Source organism: Anastrepha ludens, chromosome 5 (assembly GCF_028408465.1).
Source record: "Anastrepha ludens isolate Willacy chromosome 5, idAnaLude1.1, whole genome shotgun sequence".
In the NCBI taxonomy this organism is placed as follows: domain Eukaryota; kingdom Metazoa; phylum Arthropoda; class Insecta; order Diptera; family Tephritidae; genus Anastrepha; species Anastrepha ludens.
The window spans coordinates 14,007,053-14,031,367 of NC_071501.1; the positions used below are offsets into that span (position 1 = coordinate 14,007,053).

At 34.2% G+C, this 24,315-nt stretch overlaps 1 long non-coding RNA gene across 1 annotated transcript; it reads right to left on the minus strand.

The window, feature by feature from the left end:
• Positions 1-6,119: 6,119 nt before the first annotated feature.
• Positions 6,120-13,609, minus strand: LOC128863775 (uncharacterized). Its single transcript, XR_008454626.1, has 2 exons — positions 12,324-13,609; positions 6,120-6,327 (listed from the first exon to the last, which is right to left on the minus strand). It is a non-coding gene; the product is annotated as an uncharacterized LOC128863775 (long non-coding RNA).
• Between the last annotated feature and the right edge of the window lie 10,706 nt (positions 13,610-24,315).

A 24,315-nucleotide genomic window follows, 5' to 3' on the forward strand; every position in this document is an offset into this window, starting at 1 on the left:
CAAGTCTTATAAGAGTTGTTTTATCGACACTTTCCAATAAACAAGTCAGCTTAGACAAAAAAGAATTACAAAATTTTAAATTAAACTTTCCCGATTTACAGAAAATTTCTGCAGATTGTTAAAAGCACAATAACTTACAAAAACTAACCGGTGTTGACCAACCCATCCAATTTCCAGCTGGGAAGGTAGTTGTTTACATGCTATGGAAAAAAGAAAAACGAAATGTTGCCATGGAAAATTAAAAGCAACTTTGCGCAACTTAAACGAATGATAAATTGCTGATATTTGTATGTTGGATTATTTTGTCTAGTTTCATCAGTTTTGAAATATTTGCGGGCACATGCAATCTGTGTGCAGTGTATTGAGATTTATTTGAAGTATATTCAACCGGGTTGAAGAAGGTAGGCTCAATTCTTGATTAAGAATGATTTTCCTGACTCTTGGTTAAAGATGTATCTCTTTATTTTTCCTCTGCATGCCTGCATCTAGAAGTCCAAGAAGCACAGGTTCGGTCGTATCAAACGTTCCTCCTTTGTCCACAACGAAGAGTAGGGGGTGAGATATCATCACAGATACCACCTATGAAATTTGGCAGGTCGTTGCAAAAGAGGCTGTAAGTCGTATTGATTAAAAAATGCAAGGCATGTTAATCCTCTGCCAATTTTTCAAAATCAATAACATATGGAGAACTGGTTTTTTAACTACAAAAGGCAGCATGGCAACAATCTCAGCGATTTGAAACAGGAAATCCATGCCGGAAGGCATGTAAAGCATCATAAAGCGCCACAATGCAAGATTTTTTTTTTCAAATTTTTGATTTTCTTAAAACAATTAATTGTCGGTTTTTTTCTCGAAAATCTGAAAAATATTTCTTGAGACCGCCATATTGTTAATTAAAAAACAGGTTCGATCAGGCTCAAGATTATCTATTAATAAAACTTATTTCTCTTGTCCGATTCATTTTAGATGAATCTCTAAGTACTTGTGATGATGACCGCAAGGGACTTCTGGAGAAACGGGCTCCACACAAACAGCGATAAATTTTATTATATTATTAATGTTTTTTTTTTCTGAAATTTTGCTAAAGTCAAGTCGAAACATGACGTATTAATGCTATGTTTTTATTTTTGTAAAATAAATAATTGACTAACAAACAAAAAATTATTGAAAATCATCATTTTTACGGGCCTTTGACAACCCCTTACCCCTAAAGCAGACATCGTGGTCGAACCCAAGATGATCCGCCCTAAAGGCATTAAATATAAAAAGTCTTATCTCCTTCTAGACGAGCAAAGTTCTGTCATAAAAAAATTGCTACTCTAAATCATCTGCCATTCGGAGGCACCAAAAAACAGCAAGCGCATCCATTTTTGGCGCAAATTTAGCACGCACAATATAAGTTGAAGGAAAAGCTTGGCCTAAGCACTTTTCAAAGGCATATGCGCTAGTCTATAGACGACATATAGGCACGAGCCATTGTATGTAGGAATGCACTTTTCATGAATACGAAGTAGAAAGCTGCAACAAACAAACTTGATCTTGATTTGCTAAGTTTCCAAAGAAACCAACTCCAGAGCAACTTTTTGCAACTTGGTTTTGGTTTGTTAAATCATTTTTAACTGCAAAGTCTAGTTATCTGGTAAAATAAATAATAGTAAGCAATCAATCTTTTCGGGAAATTATATAAAATAAATATAATAAAGTGCATGATATGGCATGGATATGTCAATGTATGCATAGAAATGCGAGGCATATGCTGATATATTATATACATACATACATACATATATACGTACATATGTCTATTGAAGTTGCATTTAGTTCAGTTGAATTCTTTCAGATGGATATGCAAAGTGCAAACACACAAATTTATGCATATGACAAATCCTGCCTATTGAGCTTTGTAAGCTGAGAACAAACACAGATTTCGGGTGCAATAGACTTGATGAAAAACAACTAAAGCAAATTTATAGCGTCATGAAATAGAATTTATGACAAAAGATATACGGATTATTCGATGCACTTATTTGCATGCAGATGTACGTGCGTGTGTTGCGGTGTCATAGGGGTAAATGAAAAATCATAGAATGATTTGAAATGGTAAAAGTACGAAAGGTTAAATTATTTCGATTTTTTAGATGGAAGGCAATTCTAATTGGGTAAAAGCATTTTCAATTGAGTTTTGTCTGAAAAAAGGTGATCAGATTAGAGGTAATTTTTCCAATACGGGTTTTTGACAGATCACGCGTGATTACGGTCGAACTAAATAAAGGGTTTTCCAATAACAGGTGTTATTTTGAATAGCCCGCTATTTCGGTAGATGTCACTTTTGAAACTGGCATTTTTTGATATTTGACAAGTAGAAACTACGCCATTAAAAAAAAAATGGAAAGAGACACGCTTAAACAATGCATTGGAATTATTAAAACATTTTTGGGTCATCGTGAAGCACCTTGTCGGACCGCAATACAGCAGTTGGTGAAAAAATTCGAGCTTTTGGGACAAGTTAGTGATGTGAAGAATGAAACCCGTGCACGTCGCTCAAAAACAGCCGAAAATATTGCTGTTGTAGCCGAAAGTGTTGAAGAAATCCCAGGTTTGTCCATTCCTCATCGTTCTTTGGAATTAGGCATTCCACAAACGTCATTACACCGTATTTTGCATAAAGAGTTGGGTGTTAAGGCTTATAAGGCAAGAACTCAAGCCGACCGATCAACAACAACGTCATGTCTTTGCTGATTGGGTCGTTGAAATGCATGAAAATGATCCGGAATCCCATCGAAAAACCATCTTGAGTGATGAGGCCCATTTCCACATCGGTGGCTTCGAAAATCCAAGAGTTATTGTTGAAAAGCCTCTCTATCCTCAACGTGTGACTGTTTGGTGCGGCTTATGGTCCGGCGGAGTCATTGGACCATACATTTTCGAAAATGTAGCAGGAGCAACAGTTACGGGGAATGGATTGCGCTATCGAGAGATGATTAACGAGTTTTTATGGCCGGAATTGGATGGTATTGATCTGGACAACGTTTATTTTCAACAAGACGGCGCTACGTGCCACACAAGCATCAAAACCATTGATATTTTATCAAAATAACACCTCTTATTGGAAAACCCTTTACATAATTGTCACTTTCATCAATGTTCATTGATATTTCATCATGGAAAGACTCACGTCTCATCGGCTAATATTTCTTCAAAAACGAGGCTGGCGCCAAAGAAACAGTGAATGGTGAACGCTATCGCACCATGATAAATGACTTTTTGATGCCGTTAAAATGAAGTCCGTGATCGAAACAATATTTGGTTTCAACAAGACGTCGGACGGCGCTACTTGCCATACAGCTCGTGAAACAATGGATTTACTTCGACGTCCTTTCGTTGAGCAATTTATCTCTCGTCGCGGACCAGTGGATTGGCCACCAAAATCGTGTGATAGCATACCTTTGCACTTTTATTTATGGGGTCTAAAGTTTAAATGCTTTGTGGAGAAACCAGCTTCGTTATAGGCATTGGAAGCCAACATCACTAAAGTTATTCACCGACCGAAGTCCTCCAGCGAGTCATGCAAAATTGGTGTTTACAGATGGCCGAATTACGGCGCAGTTCCGCCGCCATTTGAAAGGGATCAATAACAATGACTGGCCCACACACTTCTGTTATGTATGTATTTGGCCGGGAAAAAAAGATATAATTTTTACAAAATAAATGTCATGAATGGTTCTACACAAAAAATAATCAAGATTGCACAATCAATTTGAATTTTTGTTGGTTTATTTCAATTTAAAATTCGATACCTCTAAAGTTATCACCCTTTACTAAAACTGTAATACTCATTTAATTAATTTTCAAAATTTTTAACGGCGACAATTTTTTCAAAAATGCAACTGGATTGAAACTTTTTTGTATACCTTTCTTCTGATACCAATATTTTAATATGTATTTGTTTCTAATGTCTTTTCGCCGAAAAAATTGTCCGAGGGCACCTAATAACTTTGGTTCATATCTGCAAGATCGGTTGAAATGTTATAAGGGGTTAGGGGTAGTCAGAGGTCCGAAAAAATTATGATTTTCAATAATTTTTTTTTGCTACTCGATTGATTTATTTTACAAAAATAAAAACATAGCATTAATACATCATGCTTCGACTTGACTTTAGCAAATTTCCAAAAAAGAAAAATTATAATTGTAAAAGTTATCGCTGTTTGTCTGAAGCCCGTTTCTCCAGAAGTCCCTTGCGGTGATCATCACAAGTCCTTGGAGATTCATCTAAAATCAATCGGACAAGAGAAATTAGTTTTGTAAATAGATAATCTTGTGCCTGATCAAAGCTAATTAACAATATGGTGGCCTCAGGAAATATTTTTCAGATTTTCGAAAAAAAAACCGGCAATTAAATGTTAAAAAAAATCGATATTTTTGAAAAAAAAAATCCTTCGATCAGGCACGAGTTTTTATGTTTTTCAAAAGCAGTATATTTTATTGAAATCTACCAAACGGTTTTTAAGTTACAGTGATCACCAGTTCCAAAAACATATGTAGTTTGCTATCGAGCTCCGGAGCGCCCGAGCGCCCTTTGTTAATTGTTGAATAACCCGAAAACTATTTGCCGGATTCACTCTAAATTTTCACACAATATTTTTAAGATATTATACTTTAAGAAAATGCAAAATCCAATTTTTTGAAAATTCTGACTACCCCTAACCCCATAAAGACTTATGGCTTTAAACAGGCTCCTCCTAAAAACAGATTGTCCAAATTTAAAAACAATCAACGAAGCAGCGTGGGTAGTTATAGGTGACATATAAACTCTCTCCTGATCCTCTTTTCACTTTCACTTATTCGAAATATTTCAGCTCTACGGACGCATGTGTACCAAGAACAATGGCGTTACCCTGAGCCATAGAAATCAGTGTAATCACATGAAATCTGATGATGAAAGTTATTTAGGGAACGAAAACAAATTACTTAAGGAAACATCACAAATTGTTGAAGAGCCTTATTTGGAATCCAATCAAATGTAATTTTTCTCAAATTCCAGCCAAGTTTGGTATATCCATTCATATGAAAATTATAATTCCATACGAGATTCTATCTTACGCCGCTGCATTCAAAATTGTTGAGCCTAAATGCTACTTCTCATATTTATGTTTGCATGCTGTCAGAATTGCCAGTGAACATTGTAATAAAAAAACACAAAAACCAAAATCCAAACTCTAACATAGAGATGGAATATGGAAAATGGCAGGATAATAGCTTTCTACTGCCTGCACAACAACTGAGCCGATCACATTTCGTTGTTTGTGCTCAAAGCGGCAGCCATTGAATGACTCTTGAAACAAAAGTAGTTACAGCAGCAACAACTAAACTGAGTAACAGCGCGACGATTAATAGGGATAAAGCAGAGTTGCAATTTTTGTAAGCTTAGTGGTTTTTGTTTTTTTTTTTTGACTCCATTTTGAAGCACTACACAAATAAACCTAATAACAACTTAACAATTGGTGTGCTGCATAGGTAGATCACCTGAATTCACATACACTAATATTTTTTTTACAATAACGCAAATCCAATGTGTGGCTTGCGATTTTTTTGCAGTAAGCGTTTTTGGGCACATAGCCTTTGCTGGGTTCCACATTTCACCACATTGCATTTACTTGTAGGATAAAACGGCGATTGCACACTTACATATGACTGAAAATTTTCATATTTTTTCACTCATTTTAAATTTAATATTGTCTGTCCAATACGCGTGTAATAGAATCTTGTAACATTCTGGGTTTGTGAAATAAAATGAAACTGCGTTGATTTACTCTTCTCCAGCTTAAAGTGCAACAGTTGCAGGGTTTTTAATTGGTTATTTTATTTTTTTGCTGTGAAATGCAGTTGTTTTTTTTTCTTTTATTTCCTACTTTGACCACTTTTAATTACACATCCGCTTGTATATGTATATTTTTTTCATTGTCCTCTATTTTTTTTCTTCTTTTATTTGATTTTTTTCAAGTTTGCGTTGAGTTTTGACACTTACCTTCTTTTTCAGCAGCTGTTAGCTCAGCAGCAGAAGCGGCATTAGCGGTATTTTCAGCTGGGTGAACCATTTTTATTATATATTTTTTATTTCCTGGATTTGAGAAGATTTGAAATCGATTTTAATTTAAAAATATACGCTTATTCTTCTTAGCTCGTTGAGTTTGAATTTGTTGTTGAGTTTGAAATTTTTTGATATATATTTTTTTTCACTTTAGGCAACTAATAATTTTTTAAACAGAAATAGACGTTTAAAGGCAAAGTGCAAAGTGCCGTGTTGTTTGTTTTGCGGGTAAAAACGGGCTGAAAAGAAAAATATGTGTGTAATTATACAGATAGCGAATTATATACGAGTATGTAAATGTTATGAAAACCAAAATAAAAATATATAAATACGATAAATAAAAATACAAAACGTCGGTATAAGTTTAATTTTTTTCATCGCTAAAAATTATGTACTGTCATTAGTCATCCAACGATCTTTGGGTTTCTGCAAAGTCGACTTGAGCTACATTGTACCGCGGCATAGCCAGTCGATTCTACTATTTTAAACGAACCTGACTAACTTTTTCTTTACCTAGTACCAATAGCGCTATTATTTGTTGAATTTTCTTTGGGGCAAAGTTTACCCTCCCCTCATAGCGAGACGTCGTACGAAAACAAAAAATTCTTACATCTGAGGTAGACATAAATATTTGTTTAACAATTTTATGTGGAATACCAACACACTTAATGCCACAGGAAAGGATTCAGCGACTCACTGCTCTGTGCATAACAGGATCGATGAAAACCACTTCAATGGCGGCGCTGGAATTGATACTCAGCATGCCACCTATTGACCTTATGGCGGAAAACCTGACAGCGAAATCCGCGAGGAGATTAGTGGCTGCTGGAGTATTCACCTGTAGAACCTTCGGACACAGCTCAATTGGAAAGTGGAGTTCAGGTTGCACAGACTACATGACTCCGTACTTTAAAAGGGAGAGAAGGTTTCGCACTACAATTGAAGAGGAAGGATGGCACAAAGGCATGAGTTCTGTCCATAGAACTTTTCACATTTATACAGACGGCTCTTAAACTTTAGGCGGAGTGGGAGCGGGCATTTACTGCTCAAAACTAGGGATAAGGCAGCCTATCAAGACCACAGCAGTATTTTCCAAGCGGAAGTTTTTGCTGAACAAGAAAGGCTGCATATTAGGGCGGGTCTCTGTGAAAATCGTATTCTAGGGATCAAAATAAGAAACTTTGCCGAAGGAACCATACTTCTAAAACGAATTCTGATGTACCCCAATTTGGGTCGAACGAAAAATCCCACTTTAACCCATTTAGAGTGATCCAATCGAGTCCAAATGTATGACCGACCCCCACTAACTTTAGACGGTCGATCCACCCATGCCAGTGGCACACCCCCAGGAACTCCCCTGGGGGGTTCCCCATACAATCATTTTAAAATATCACCATTTTTGGCCTTTACATGAGAAAAGAAACTAAAAAGTTCGACCCAAATTGGGGGACATCAGAATTCGTTTAGAGGTATGGTTCCTTCGGCAAAGTTTCTTATTTTGATCCCTAGAATATGATTTTCACAGAACAATGGGCGATTTTTTTGCCTCCCCACAAATCGACCCGGCCTACTGCATATCTATTGGGTATCTGGTCACAAAGGCATTATGGGGAAGGAAATAGCAGATGAGATAGCAAAAAGTGCTGTTAGACTACCATTTCAACAAGAGAACGACATACCAAAACCGCTAAACACAATATACAACGAAATGGACGACTACATGAAAAAACTAGTGGAAGCTAGGTGGACTAATTTGACCACTTGTAAAACAGCGAAAGTTATGTGTAGAACTAACGACAGAAAACTGACTCAATTCGTACTTACGCTCTCGCGATAGGACTATTATAGTTATGCTAACAGGTCATAATCTATTGGCTGCACATGCGTACAAGATAGGAATTGCTAACACGGACAAATTTAGGAAATGCAGAGAGGAGGTTAAGAAAACTTTAGAACCCCTTCTGTGCGTCTGTCTGGCATTATTAAAAACCCATTTAAAATGCTTGGAAGCCTCATTGTTTGAAGGTCTGGAGGACGTCTCATAAGCGGATCTCCCAACTCTGCTTAGATTCGTCAAAAGCGCCGACATCCTACATGATGTCTACTTTCAGTATTCATAGAGGTCGGTCTCCATCTGGTATCGCTAGGGACCAAAAGGTCTATCCGTGGCTTATTGCCAACCAGGCTAACCTAACCTAACCTTATGCGGAATACGGCGAAGACAATATATTTGGAGCATTAACGAGCAGTAGAAAGATACTTAAAATTTAGTCGGCTTAAAAAGAAATATAAACGAAAAACACATAAATAAAGTATATAGTAAAATAAGTTGATACACATCTCGGTATAGATATACCAGGGTGTTATTTAGAAAAGATCTTTGCATCAAATTACAAATTAATTTTTATTACACTTTCAATATTTTCATCGTGGTTAAGTTTTGCGTTAAAAAAAGAAACAGTTGACAAAGCTATTACTTTCTTCCTTTTCCCAATTGTAATATATACATAGCTGATTCCAGCAGATGCAATGCTGCGCGCAGTCAAAGGTCGGGTTCCTATCAGAAAATACGTCTACCAACAAAATGAAAACAACAAGCCAGTTGCAATTGTAAATAGAAAATAAGACTAACTCAATTTGAACCATGGAAAGATACACAATCGAGCAACGCGTTAAAGTTATTCAGGCTTATTATGAAAACGGGCGTTCAAATTTCGAAGAAAATCAACTTCAGTGATGAGACACATTTTCACCTCAGTGGATTCGTCAATAAGCAGAATTGCCGCATTTGGGCGAATGATAATCTAAGAGTGATTGCCGAAAAACCAATGCACCCACAAAGAGTGACTGTTTGGTGCGGTTTATGGGCCGGCGACATCATTGGGCCGTATTTTTACCAAAATGAGGCCGGTCAGGCAGTTACTGTGAATAGTGCTCGCTATCGTGAGATGATAACGAACTTTTTATGGCCCGAATTGGAAGATATGGATGTGGACGATATGTGGTTTCAACAGGCCGGTGCCACTTGTCACACAGCTAACGAAACAATGGCTCTTTTGCGCGAAAAATTTGATGGCCGAATAATCTTACGTCGTGGCGATGTCAATTGGCCGCCAAGATCATGTGATTTGACACCGTTGGACTTCTTTCTTTGGGATTGTTTGAAAGAAAATGTGTACGTCGATAAGCCGGCAACAATTCAAGAGCTAAAGGATGAGATAATTCGGCACATTAACGGCATAGAAACTCAATTATGCCTCAGCGTCATCGAAAATTTGGACCATCAGATGGAGGTGTGCCGCCGATATTTTGTCCCATACATACATAATTGGGCTCCGACCCCATGTATTCTCCCATCACTTCTTTTGAGAGAAATATTACGAATTTTTAAATGAAATTCACAGGAGATGTTCACTTCGTGCTTATTTTGCTAAAACTAGCACCAACACTATTCTGTTAATAATAGTTTTTAAGTTATTTGTTGATAAAGTTTGTCTTTTATCTTCACCAAATTTTGATAGAATAAGTGCATTTATCACATTTATTTTAATAAATATTGAAACTATATTAACATACACATACGTTTTTAACTCTTTTTATTTATTTATACCACAAATTAACCATTTATATTGCATTTTTAAGTTGCTAACTCCAAATATGCCAGCTAAATTTACAATAACTGAAAAGCATGGCTGAATGGAGTGCTGCCAGAAGCAAAAAATAAAAAAAATAATAGAATGCCATTGAAAACGAAGCAACATAGGAACATAATTTCCACACACTCTTTTCTGTTAGAATAATGAAGGAATGGGGGTTTACAACCTGTAAAGTGTATATATTGAGTTCATAAATACAATAAATACAATATCGATATGATTTTCGAAATACAGTTCCGCTTCACGTAAAACTCCGATGTGCAGCGGAGACGGTGTTTGACTATTAAGGGTGATTTTTTTTGCAGTGCGGCCGAAGGCCGCCTACGAAGAAAAAAGTTTTACGCAAAATGTTTTAATTATTCTTTTTTATATATAGATATTTAATATATAAAAAAGAATATATATAATATATTCATAATATAGGGAAAATTTGGAATTAAAAATCGCGCGATTTTTTATTCCAAATTTTCGCCTGCGGCTCTTTTTTTTTCTTTTTTTTTAAATATATATATGTATAATATAGTGAAAATTTGGAATTAAAAATCGCGCGATTTTTTATTCCAAATTTTCGCCTGCGGCGCTTTTTTTTCTTTTTTTTAAAATATATATATGTATATATATATATCATATATTCATAATATAGGGAAAATTTGGAATTAAAAATCGCGCGATTTTTTATTCCAAATTTTCGCCTGCGGCGCTTTTTTTTTTTTTTTTTTTTAAATATATATATGTATATATTCATAACATAGGGAAAATTTGGAATTAAAAATCGCGCGATTTTTTATTCCAAATTTTCGCCTGCGGCGCTTTTTTTTTCTTTTTTTTTAATATATACATATATGTATATATATATATCATATATTCATAATATAGTGAAAATTTGGAATTAAAAATATATATATCATATATATATGTATATCATATATTCAAAATGCATACAATCAAACATACTTTACTGAAAATCAAGCATTAATATATTAATATATATATGTATATAAATATATACATATATCCATAAATATACCTATATATATATATATATGAATAGACGTATATAATATAGAAATAATTTGTAAAATTTTGTATTTCTAGTCATTTATTATCTTCTAAAATTGTTTATTTATACGATGTCTGGCAGCACTTCGGCTGGTTGTAGTAACCAAAATAGGAGGATTCTTGGTCAATTTTACAATTTTTAAACTCAAATAACTTAAAAACTATAAGCCTCCGGTAGGTTCTGTTTTCAGTTTTAAGATGGGGATACACCCCTCTACCCCCCCTTATGCCCCTTTTTTTAAAAGTGGCGGGAGAACAAATGGGGATTTCCCCCATAATTGAGCCATACCAATATTATCATAATAAAGAGAAATGACAATAATTTCCTAAAAACATTGTATTTTATTCAAAATCTACACCGGCTCTTGAAACTTAACCACCCTTTACATACAAGGCAATACAAGTACTTTATATGCGATCTGTGCGATCACTATTGCACTTAGCTGTGCACTGTTGTTGTGTGCTGTGAGGCAAGCCTAGTCACCGGCTGTCATGCCCATGAACACAAGCAGATGGCATGGAATAAAGAACAAAGGCAGCCAGCAACTCCACTTTGTATGTACAATAACAAAATAACTACTCAAAACAAAGCAAAACACAAAAAAAACGTTCAGTTGATTACTTTGTTATTCCGACTTTTCTTATACGATGTACAACTTGGCATTCTACCATCGCACTTGTGCACCGTGAGCAACAGAACTGGGGAAAAGCGAGTGACAAATAAGGAAACATGAGAAAACATATTGGGAGGAATAAGAAAATTTAGCTACGTTAAAAACAAAAACAAACGAAAAAAAAACAACAGTACCAAGGTAAGAATTATGAGCAGGGCAAAGTGGAAAAGCAAACAATTCGGAGAGAGGATCAGTAGGGTATAAAAGGAAACAGGTTTCAGTATAAGGAAAACTGGTAAAAATAGACCAAAATAAAAGAGTGCACAAAGGAAATGAATGATATTGTACAATAATTACAAAATTATACAAAAGCCATTTTCATAAGCACTCCACACAAAGGAGCAGTATAAGTAATAACTTTAGAAAGACTAAAAAAAGGGACAATTTTTACTGAAAAGCACAAATGACTTTTAATTCCGTAAAATGTAAGACTGACTAAACAAGGAAGGAAGGAAGATAAACCAGATGAGGAAGTTAAGTATAAGCTTGGTTTTTATATAATGCGGCACACATCGTTCCTCAATATTTATCAAGCACTTATTAGAAATGCTAATTATAATAACAAGTATTGCACTATAACAATGCAACGCAGTTTCTATAAGAACGCCGGTTATCGTGAAAAATCTGCAGCTTTTGAACTTCTCTCATTCCACAAGTGAAAATTAATATGAAAACTTTCTATAACTTTGATGTATTTTTTACATTAATGTCGCAAAACAAAATTTTCGGGATTTGAAGCACGGACATACATTTTTCAATTCAATTCATTTTCATTTAAAAAAAAAACTGCACCCTTCTGCACAGTTATGCCGCAAAATGGCGACCGTAGAGGAAAATCGTACTTACGAAATATCGAAAAAAGTTTAATCCAATTGGTAAAAGCTCCTTATAGAACGAAGAATTTAACTTGTAAAATTTGCAATTACAAATGTACATGCAATAAATCCTGCAACACTTAGTTATACTTGTTCTTTCATACAAGAATCTTTTAAACGCTTTGTATTTCACAACTTTGGGTTTCTACTTTTACTAAAAGAAAGGCACTAAACGCACTGTAATAACTGCGATCAACGCTGGGATTTTCTTTGAATAAATTTAAATTCAAATTCAAAATTAATCACACAAGTCAGAGGCTTTCAATTAATTAAAAAAGCTATTCAACTGCACCGATCTATTAACGAGTACAAATTCAACGACAAAGTAATTTCAAAGAGTACGCTGCGCAGACATTTTATATGAGCAGATGACGGCAGAAGATGATGATGGAGAAAAGTGCAAAAGCACAACTACAGAAAAACAAAACAAACCATATGCAACTTCACACAACAAAAACACAAACGAAAAAGTCGGATCTGAGCGGCGAACTTTGCAAACAAAGAAGCGTACCAACCTCAGAGAAAAACTAGTTAACGAATTGTTGTTGTGTTTATGTTCAGACCGGCCACAATTTTGCGTTGCCAGATGTAGTGCAGGTGAAATTAATGCGCCATTATGTGGCATAAAACACGAGATTTGACCACTAATAAGTGCTCTTATCAATTTTCTCTATGACTTATGTCGTTGTAAATTAACAGAATACGTCGTTAAAGCTGTTGAGGAATTTGTATTTGTTAAGTTGCTGCTAATTTCATGCATATTTTTATATTAACACAATTATTTAATTATTTATCCGAGAGTGGCAACTTTGAGCTTATTGCTATTCGTTGATCAGCAGCTTTTTTCGCCACCGCCAGAATTCTCTGAACAGGCGGATTTATTTAAATTCGCCTTGTCTGCGAATAAACTAAACACTAGCGCAAACAAATTGAGAGCAATATAGAAATGCAGAGATAGAAGCAAAGGCAAAGTAATAAATAAAAACAGAATGTGCCGCTCAATTTAGTGAATTTGCTTTTGCAATTGGCAAAAACAAAGTGTTGCCTAGAGAGAGATTGGTAGAGAGCACTTTTAAGTTTCAACAGTTTAACGGAAATATTAATTTAAACGCAGGTGGGTAAGGCAGTTCATTTATAAAAAAAGAAAATTTAAATTACAAAAACAAGGGATTTAATTTTTTGTGGGAAACATGATTTCATGTTGAATCATCTGTTAATAAACAGCTGAGCGAGTATTAGGTATACTGTATATAAAATTAGAATTAGAATTCTGTGCATAGTTTGCACTGTATATGTATGTATGTAGGTACATATGCATATGAAAGAGTGGGCATATAAACCCGTTTTTGGCAGAAATAAATTGCTTTAAAAAATTGCAAAAACGCCGACAAAAGTTAAAATAGCACGCATACATACTTACATACATACATAAGTATATTATATTTCTTTCTAAAAACAATATAGAGCTTCGCATAACACCGGCAAAAAAATCAAATCACCATTATTCATTCAATAGCAAAAGTGTACTAGTTTTTTTTATGTTTGATTAGCTTTTGCGTAGAAATTGCCAGTGTATTTTTTGTTTGTAATTTCTTTGTGCAAAAATAGATAAACAAAACAAAACATGAGTAGGTAAAGCCAGCTTTGTTATGTAGCAGACGGCAAAGGTGATGATGAAGTCATCTTGGATTGGCAGTCGTTAGATTTGAATTGTTTGGTTTATTTATTATACTTGTGCAGCACAGCAAGAACAGATTTTTCTTTAATTTCACTTTATTAAATGTAATTGAATTGCCCGAAGCACGCTTAGATACTAACTATTATTCAATTATCTACATCTATATATGTACATATGTATGTATGTATATGCACAAATAGATTTACATATGTATGTATGTATATAATTCAATTAGATATGTATGTAGATATACATAGATATTCATGTAATGGCATATTAGTAGGAAAATTATACCAGGGTACCTTTGCCAATGACGGCATTCTAAAAGTAATATCAATAATCTTTTCCATACCTACTGAGAGACGAGCCCCTAACATTCTGTTCTTTATGATAATCTCATTTGAAGGAGCCAGTGGAGATACCATGAAGAAGATTCCATTACTCGCCAAAGCATCGATCACCGATAAGTGTCTCACAATCGGTAAATCTCTTGCTCTCCACATTCGCCGAACATTTTTCATTTTGGGGAGTATGAAAAGTTTTCAAATTCTTAACATAATTTTATGTAAATTTTTAGTTTTAAAGTCTTATTTAGGCGGTTTTTGAAAATTCTGTAATACTTGCCCTGTTTTTGTATGAAAATAAAACCCTTTTTTATGTAGCTTTCTGAAGGACGCATGCACGAGTACCACATGAGAGAAGACCTACATAAGTGCTTGGCACATTTACATACATATAACATTACTAATTGTCATCACTTACAAAAATGTTTTGGCAAATTAGAAATTAAATGATTTACTGTATATACATACATACATATATGTGTAGTTCCGAGACAAATTCCCTTCCCGCTTATAAATTACTAAAGTAATAAAAAAAAAACATTTACCAAAATTAACTTTTCGTTGCAGTCCAGCGAGTTCTCAAGAAACTATTTGCTGATGGAAGTGTAAGAGTGAGAGAATTAATGGAGCAAAGAGTTGAGTATTTGACTTTGGTTTGGTTTGGTGTAAAAAACTAGTCCGTTATATAATTTACTTTCATACAACTTTAACCTTAAAATGTACGTGTGCAATTTCACACAACTTTTGGTAATGCAGTCTTAATTTATTTGTACATCATTGTACTACTTTATTTGGCACTTTTTTTGGTAAATAATACATATACATATAATATAATAATACATAAACGTTTTAAATCGATAGGAAAAAAACAACAAAAACTGTGGGAGATGTCAAATTGGCTCTGGCTATATTTTTATAGACGTTCATATCATTATGTATGCTAGGAAGAGCAGATCATTCAAATTGTCATCTCGCCTCCGCTGGCAATGCGTCGAACTAACGGTGCATTTTTTTATGACTCGGTCTAAATTAGCAGCATTGGTAAAAAATATTAATTTAAAAACTATATAAAACTATGTTCTAATTTTGGTTTTTGACATAGAACAAATTTAGGAGAAAAAATTGTTTTTTGTTAGAATTTTTTTTTTTATTTTTTAGAAAAATGTTTTTAATTTTTAAGGAATTTTTTTTTCAATTCTAAAAAAATTAAAAAAAATTTGATTTATAAATAAAATACAATAATAAGATAAAAAATTAAGCAAATTTAATTTTTTGAACGAATTTAATTTTTTGAGAAAATAAAAATTTTTTGTTAAAAAACAAATTTTGTTATGTTAGAAAAAATGTTTTGTTGTTTTTAGAAAAAAAATTTTTTCTTTGAAAAATTTTTAATTTTTTGGAAAGAAATTTAATTTTTTAGAAAAAAATTTTTGTTTTATTGTAATTTTAGAGAAAAGTTTTTAATTTTTTAGGATTTTTTTTTTTAATTTTTTAGAAATTTTTTTTAATTTTTTAGGAAATTGTTTTGCTTTTTTTATTTTTTAGAAAAATTTTTAATTTTTTAGGAAATATTTTTTTTTTAATTTTTTAGAAAAGCTTTTAATTTTTCAGTTTATTAATTGTTTACAAAATTTTTTAATATTTTAGGAAAAAAATTTATTTTTAATTCCAACAAAAATTAAAAAAAAATTTGATTTTAAACAAAAAATTAAACACATTTAATTTTTTAAACAAATTTAATTTTTTGTGAAAATAAAAATTTTTTTTCAAAAACAAATTTTGTTATGTTAAAAAAAATGTTTTGTTGGTTTTAGAAAAAAAAATTTTTAATTTTTTGGAAAAAAAATTTAGTTGTTTAGAAAAAATGTTTACTTTACTTTTTTAGAAAAGTTTTTAATTTTTTAAGAAATTTTTTTTTTTAATTTTTTAGAAAAGTTTTTAATTTTTTAAGAAATTTTTTTTCATTTTTTAGAAAAATTTTTAATTTTTTAGGAAATTTTTTTTTTTTTTCCTTTTTTAGAAAAGTTTTTAATTTTTCAATTTTTTAATTCTTCAATTTTTTAGTTTTATAGAAAATGTAGGAGTTTTTATTTTTTTTTTAATTCAAATAGAAATTAAAAAAATTTGATTTTATGACAAAATATTAAATTCTAATAAAAATTGAAAAAATTTAATTTTTTGTTTCAATAAAATTTTTTTGTTAAAAAAAAATTTTTGTTATGTAAAAACAATTTTTTGTTGATTGTTAAAAATATCTTAGAAAAAATTGTTTGACTATCCTAATGTACACATGTACATATGTACTTATACCGATTATTTTTTTTAGAATTTCGTACCCTAAGAGTTTTTTAATAAAGGGCCTTTCAAAATTGAAGCCTAGATATTAGTACTGAATATTTCCTAGATGTTACTTTTTTTATGTCATCTTTGGCATTTTACAAGTAAACAGTTGTACAATTTCTCTTGATTTTTTTTAGTGGAAATAATCCTCCGAACGAGTCGTCATTTCTAAGGTTGGGGAAAAAATTTCAAGAAACTGGTTTTGTCGAGGATAGAAAAAGGACTGGCAGACCAAAAACTGGAAGTTCCGTTGAGAATATTGCTGATGTAGCGCAGTACCTTCAAAAACGATATTTCGACGTTATCACCAATTAGGTATTCATGATTCAACTGTTTGGTGGATTTTACCTGTAGAGATTCACATGGTGAGCATTTAAATTATGTAATTTTCCACATATAATTCTTAACGGCCGTATTTTGAAAAAAGAAAAAAAATAGTTAAACCTGAAGCAATCTAATTGTTTAGTTATATGTTTTATTTTAAACCAATATCTAGGTGCGTATTTTTAAGCGCTAAAGAGGACGCTGAATTTGGGATCCAATTCAAATGCACGACCTACATGTGTCCCTGAGTCATTATAAGACTGATGCTTGCGCTTTCTGAAGCTTTAGAAGATGCCTGATTATCCACTGGGCTGAATAAAATTAGTCGAGCCAAGAAGCACCGGGAGGTTTGGTAACTCCTCAGGCTAAAAAGCCTATTGTATTTAAAGCTGTGGAAAGTAAAAGGCGAAGTAGTCAAGAAGGAAAGTAACAGAAAGAATGAGATAGTATAGAAAAGAGACATAGGGGAAGCTATGAAAATATCCTCCAGTTTGAGGGAACAAATATTACTCATTCTCATGACAGCGGAACCCGAAATTCGCAGCATTGCTCTAGCGAAGGCAGGACACTCATACAGAAGTGATCAGTGCTATCCGCCTCTTCTAAACAATGGTGATCATATGCTGGCCCAATGGATTATGTCCTGTAATAATACCAACCATCAACCATCGACCATCTTTTCTTCCAAGTTTTAGAAGAAAGTTCGACAGTTTTATTTTCGGGCTTGTCACACAACACTTTGCAGCTCTGCAGCGTTCTAGACCGGATCATGGCACTTTATGTAAACAGTTCATGATTACTGCAGAACAGATTCCGATTGTTGGCTCTGGTCTCTGTGAGGTAACCGCTGATCTACACTGGCCAATTCATCGACAGTTTTATTATCCACTAAGTTAGTATGTGAATAAATGGTCTGCAACAGCCTTTGATGCGTTGTTTGCATATTTTCTGAACGATTTACTAAAATACTGCTTATGGGGAGCATCCCTCAAAGACCAAGTAAATCAGACTATCAATACTTGGATGGACTCTTTTTAAAAGAGATTCCACGACAGTCGGTTGTACGTTACCGAAACGACCCGGATTTATATTCAGCTAAAGACTGGCACTCCCCGTATGTAGGTATGGGTAATGTTTATGCTGCTACAACAACAACAACCAAGTAAATCAGGAGATTAATTGTGTTAAATTGAAGAAAAGATATACATATATCGGACAATACCCTAAGCGTGCTAACCATTATTGGGTGTCTTGGCATACAAGAAGCGCCGGAGATTTCGAAGTGTTCCTTGAGTAACAAAATAGCTGTTTATTTGGTCTCCTACAGGCACCCGCTCAACTTTATTTTTAATTTAGGTAAGTAACTTTTATTTCTCACTTACCGGAAAAATATCAACTTTTTCTTTGCGCGTGTATGTGAAAATAACTTTGTAAGAAGAAGAAGAAGACGGGATACTGTATTTATAAATTTATTAATTGGAGCTTACTTCAAGTTTATTGAATTCACTACGACTTGAAATGGAGTTCACAGTGGATCTTGTTGCCTGCTATAGACTGAGCGACAGACTAAATAAAGATCATCAAAGCTGCCAAATACGCAGATTGAAGTGAAAAATGCGCATAACTTTGTCATGACGTTTTTGTAGATGATAGATGCAAGAGATGTAAGAGAGATGCGGCAAAGTGGTAAACTTTTGTAATGGGAATGATTTGGCTGCTATTTACAATAATGAAACCCAAGTATAACAGTATAAAAAAAGGAATTCTAAGAATCCATCGCAAGAAAAGCAGCCAACCATGAGACGAGTCGAACCCGGCTTAAATTCATATGAACGGAAATTATTTGGCATTTGGAGTTAAAGAGAATAAAGAAGAAAAGGTTAGATACAATTTTCCCCAACAAGTGAACTGTTTTGTATACTTTTTTTTGGTTTTTTTTGGTTCAAAAGAGTAATACCCACACACATTATACAGTAGTTTAACACTTTGCAATTTTCAAAAGCTAGTTGGCATTTTAATAGATTTAATGGCTAGCCATAGTGACAATAACCGTGACAAGCGAGGCAGTGAGAAAATATTTTCAGCAAAATGAAATTGCGTGGCCAATCGCGAGAGCAATGACTTGTTACTTGACCGAAGGAAAACAAAAAAACAAATAAAAAAAAAACAATAATAAATAAATAAAATTAAAAGTGAGACAAATTAAATGATTGCTTAGGAAAAGCGATCAGCTCAACAAATCATTGAAAGACCGGTAAATCTACAATAACAGTGGAATTCATCGCAAATTTGTTGTGTTTTTCATGCTGCTGTACTGCAGTGGCGACTTAAGGCGTCAACGCATGTTGTCAATTTTTCATTCATCTATTTGTAATTTATGCATTGGAAATCTGTTAAATTCAGTTTGAGCACGCATATTTTTTAGCGGCTTTTTTTTAATTGTAAAATGTAATTGCTTTTTTAGGCTGGTGTTTGAAAATGAAAAATGTGCGCACTTTTCAGCCAGTGAAATAATATTGAAGTGCCATTAAAGTTGACGTTGCGACTCGCATTTTTTAGGAGTCATCTAAAAAATCACTAGCTAGCCATCAGGTTTGTTTCATTTTTGTGTGCATATCAAACACTATGGGTGGTTGTGACAAGAGGTGTGGCGCCCAATATTACATTCATGTAGGTATATGTGTATATATAGCGTTTTTCAATAGGTGCGCTTCAACTTTTTTTATTTTTCGCTTGTCATTTGTAAACTTCATTAGTATACATTTCATCATGGAACGCTATATACTTGAGCAACGATTGCAAATCGTGCAAATTTTTTATGAAAATAATCGTCCAGAAAAAAAATAATGATCCAGATTTTTTCCAAAAAATCATCGTCAGTGATGAAGCTCACTTTTGGCTCAATGGCTTTGTCAACAAGCAAAATATGCGTTATTGGGCAGAAAGCAATCCACACGTGATTCATGAGGCACCGTTGCATCCCGAAAAAATCACAGTTTGGTGCGGTTTACATGCCGGCGGCGTAATTGGCCCATATTTTTTCGTTGACGAGAACGATCGCCACGTTACTGTGAATGGAAATCGATACCGCGACATGATAAACGATTATTTTTGGCCGCAATTGAATGGTATGGACTTAGACGACATGTGGTTTCAACAGGACGGGGCCACAAGCCACACAGCACACGCTACAATTGATTTGTTGAAGAGTAAGTTCGATGAGCGCATTATTTCCAGAAATGGACCGGTCGAATGGCCGCCGCGCTCGTGTGATTTGACGCCTCTAGACTATTTTCTTTGGGGTTATCTGAAGTCATTGGTCTACAGTAGCAAGCCGGCGACGATTTGTGAGCTCAGAGCCAATATTGAACGCGAAATTGCTGGAATTTCGGCCGATTTATGCAAAAGAGTGGTCGAAAATTGGGTTCAACGATTGGACTTCGTAAAACGTGCACGCGGTGGTCATGCAAAAGAAATCGAATTTCATACTTAAATGTATACGTTCAAACTCGATAATAAAAAAACAATTAGTTAAAAAAGTCAAACCGTTTGTGTTTTATTCAAAAAAAAAGTTGAAGCGCTCTTACTGAAAAACGCTTTACATATGTATGTATATATATAGATATGTATGTGTGTCACAAACTTGCTGTGATGTTTTATCATTTAATTTTTTTTTTTTAGTGACGCAGATTTCACTCTGTTTGATAGGATTTTGAAGAAAATTTTCAAATTTAGTTTTCATTGGATTTACTTACTAATCTTTGGCAATTTGGCCATCATAAAAATCGTCAGTAATTTTCTTAACATCGGTATTTTTTTAAATGGTTAAGTTTCAAGGGCCGGTGTTGACTTTGAATAAAATACAATTTTTTTAGAAAATTATTCTCATTTCTCTTTATTATGATAATACTGGGATAGCTCAATTAAGTATGGAACAAAATATTGGCCAAATGGCTGCCGCGGCCTCGGTGGCACACCTCCATCCGATGGTCCAAATTTTCGATGACGCTGAGGCATAATTGGGGTTCTATGCCGTTATTGTGCCGAATTATCTCATCCTTTAGCTCTTGAATTGTTGCTGGCTTATCGACGTACACCTTTTCTTTCAAATAACCCCAAAGAAAGAAGTCCAACGGTGTCTTTGACGTTTAGGTGTGGTTCACATTCAACATCGGTCCTTGAAATTTAACCACCCTTTAGTTCACGCTATAATAAAACGTAATTGAATCAAACTTTTCCCGAAAATGTAAGTTTGACGCTCTTTTTGAAGCATTTCATTTTTTCTGTAGTAAAATACGAGGCAGCTTATTTTAATTGTTTAATTTAAATAAATGGTGGCCGCCGTAGCTGAATGGGTTGGTGCGTGACTACCATTCGGAATTCACAGAGAGAACGTCGGTTCGAATCTCGGTGAAACACCAAAATTAAGATAAACATTTTTCTAACAGCGGTCGCCCCTCGGCAGGCAATGGCAAACCTGCGAGTGTATTTCTGTCACGAAAAAGCTCCTCATAAAAATATCTGCCGTTCCGAGGCGACTTGAAGGTGTAGGTCCCTCCATTTGTGGAATATCATCTCTATGCACCCCACAAAAAGGAGGAGGAGCTCGGCCCAATACCTGACAGAGGAGTACGCGCTAATAATTATAATTTTTGTTTTTTTTATTTGAATAAATAAGAAATCTTTAATGCCACCTTTATTGTACTTTTAGTCTATAACTGATTTATACGCGTTTTTTTGTATTTTTTAATAGCTTTTCTATAATTAATTTTATTTTATAGAAAAAAATACTTGGTAACTCTTTCAAAAAACTATCCCGCTAATTGTTTTTTATGCTCATAAAATATCTCCGCAGTCAAATGACAAACATTTTTTATATCGAGGAAATGCGCAACACCGTCAAGGAAAAAATTGTAAAAAATCAATGTGATTTTTTAGCAACTTCAAAGTTGCACTTTCTTAGACCAAAAATTTAATCGGTTATTAACCTGTAACCTAAATATATTTAGAACTTCTAATAAAAAACCGTGGAAATGAGATTGAAAGTTTATGGCACTCAATTTATATGGTTTTTGTTAAGTGTCTATAAAAAATAATGAATGTTAACAAAAACAAAGACTAGTTTAAACTATCAAATAGCTTAAAAATAGTAAATAATATATACTTACATATACGAGTACATCAGCCCAAATAATGGCTCATACATTTGCACCTCACCAATGAAAAAAAAATAGCTCTACTTAAATTGAATTTCGTAATCCAGATCAACTGACAGCAACAGATAACCCCTAAAACCGTGGCTTGGTGTGAACAAAAAAAATAAAATAAATTAAAGTTGAAAAAAAAAAAAACAAAACACAGATAACACAACAAATAACAACAACAAACATACGCTATGTCCAATAATAACTTAAAGAAAAAGTTCTTTGACATCCCACATGATTTCGAACCTGAACTCTAGCACTAGTCTCGTGAACTTAAAGCCGGAAGAAGAATGTGCAAATAGTTGAAAAAAGAGGCAGTTTGGCCTTTGTAGCTGCTGAGATGTCTATAAATGTATGTATTATTTTATATTTGTTTGCATGTATAAGGTGTAGGCATAGAGCTAGCTACAGGGTACTTCAAATTCAAGTTACAGTGTTTTCATCAGTGGTTTTTTTACAGCTGTCACAGTTCTAGGGTATTTCTTTTATCTATTCAAATGAATGAATTCACAGCTATTAGATGGAGATTTTCAACCTACTATCCCAATGAATCCGATTACGCTCGATAAGCGTATGGAAATAATTTAAATCCTCTGCGAAAGTGAACGTTTTGCAAAATTGCGGATATTTTCGGCCTCCATAATCGCCAACAACGGAGGGACATCTTCTTTGAAACCTTCGGTTGGACATCCGGGTCTGGTCTTTTTTCGACTTGTTCGACGATAATTTTTAAAAGGTCATACCCACAAGTCGATAGAAAATTAAATTTTAGGAAACTACCTGGAAGCTCAAATAGCTATACATAGTAGAAATATGTTAAATTCACGTGCAAAGTCGAAAAAATCTGGGCAGAAAAGTCTGGCGAGACCTGGGTTTTCAACGGAGGGTTAAACAGCGCCCGAAATAAAAAATGTAACGAAAAATTAGAGTCAACTGGCTAAGTATAAAATAAAAAAGCATCAGATCACGTTCGTGCCGACCTTTTAACCAAACATAGGAAGGAAAGCATATGAAGAATTTCCAAATGCAGCTGAATATTTGATTACCGTCAACGGTTGCATGCCACATGCCACACGTCAAACGAAGCCATAAATTTAATTTTAAACAAACGAAATTCCAAGCAAGCATCTCCACGATAGAGTTTGTGTGAAGAACCGAGAAGTTGTGGACTATTTTCTGCAGGGTCATATGAAGATTAGGGCTTAAGTGAAAAAATCAGAAACAATTGGAGCTTGGAAAGAAAACGCCCGGCGCGAATTGGCCAATATAGAGTCAGAATTATGCCTAAATGTTATTGAAACTTTTGAAAGAAAGACAGAGGTAGGTTAGGTAGGTGAAATGATTGAAGCGCCAGTCTGTCACTCCCCAAGTAGCACTAAAGCGCCGTTTTGATACCATTATGAGACCTCCAACAGGCAAATATCTACAGCCAGCCAGAGCTGTTGATATAATGGAGAAGATTGATGGGATTTAGGTTGGCGCACTGCCCGCAGGCTGTCGAAGAAAGGAACACCCAGTGACCTTAATCGTCTAGCTGCCAAACCCGGACATTTACAGAGAAAGTGCTCAACAGTCTCCTTCTCTGAAGGGTTCCCACAGCTTCTGCAATGGGGGTTAAATGGTAACCCTAGCTTTTCCGAATGTGTGCAGATCCGAGTCCAAAGGGCTTCCTGAGTCCTCGATATATTGCACTGGGGCCAAAGGGCTTTCGAAATAGCAGATGAAGAAATGGAGCTCCATCTTGACTGCGTTTTCCTGAGAAATAATTTATGCAATTTCCCTTTAACAACTGTCAGGGGGATGCCGATGACCGGGTAGGAGGTCTCTGAGGCCAATACAGTCCCCTACCTGGCAAGCTCATCAGCAATTTCATTTTCCTCTACGTTCCAATGTCCTGGAACCCAGATCAGAGAAATGTTACCTGCACACCCAAAGGATTTGATCTCCTCCTTACAGGAGTTTACTAGTTTCGAAAGAAATAAGATCTGAGAAATATTTTGTTATACATTGTATGCCCTCTACTATATACTCGTACAAAGAGATAATAAATTTCGATTCAAAACATTTGTTTAA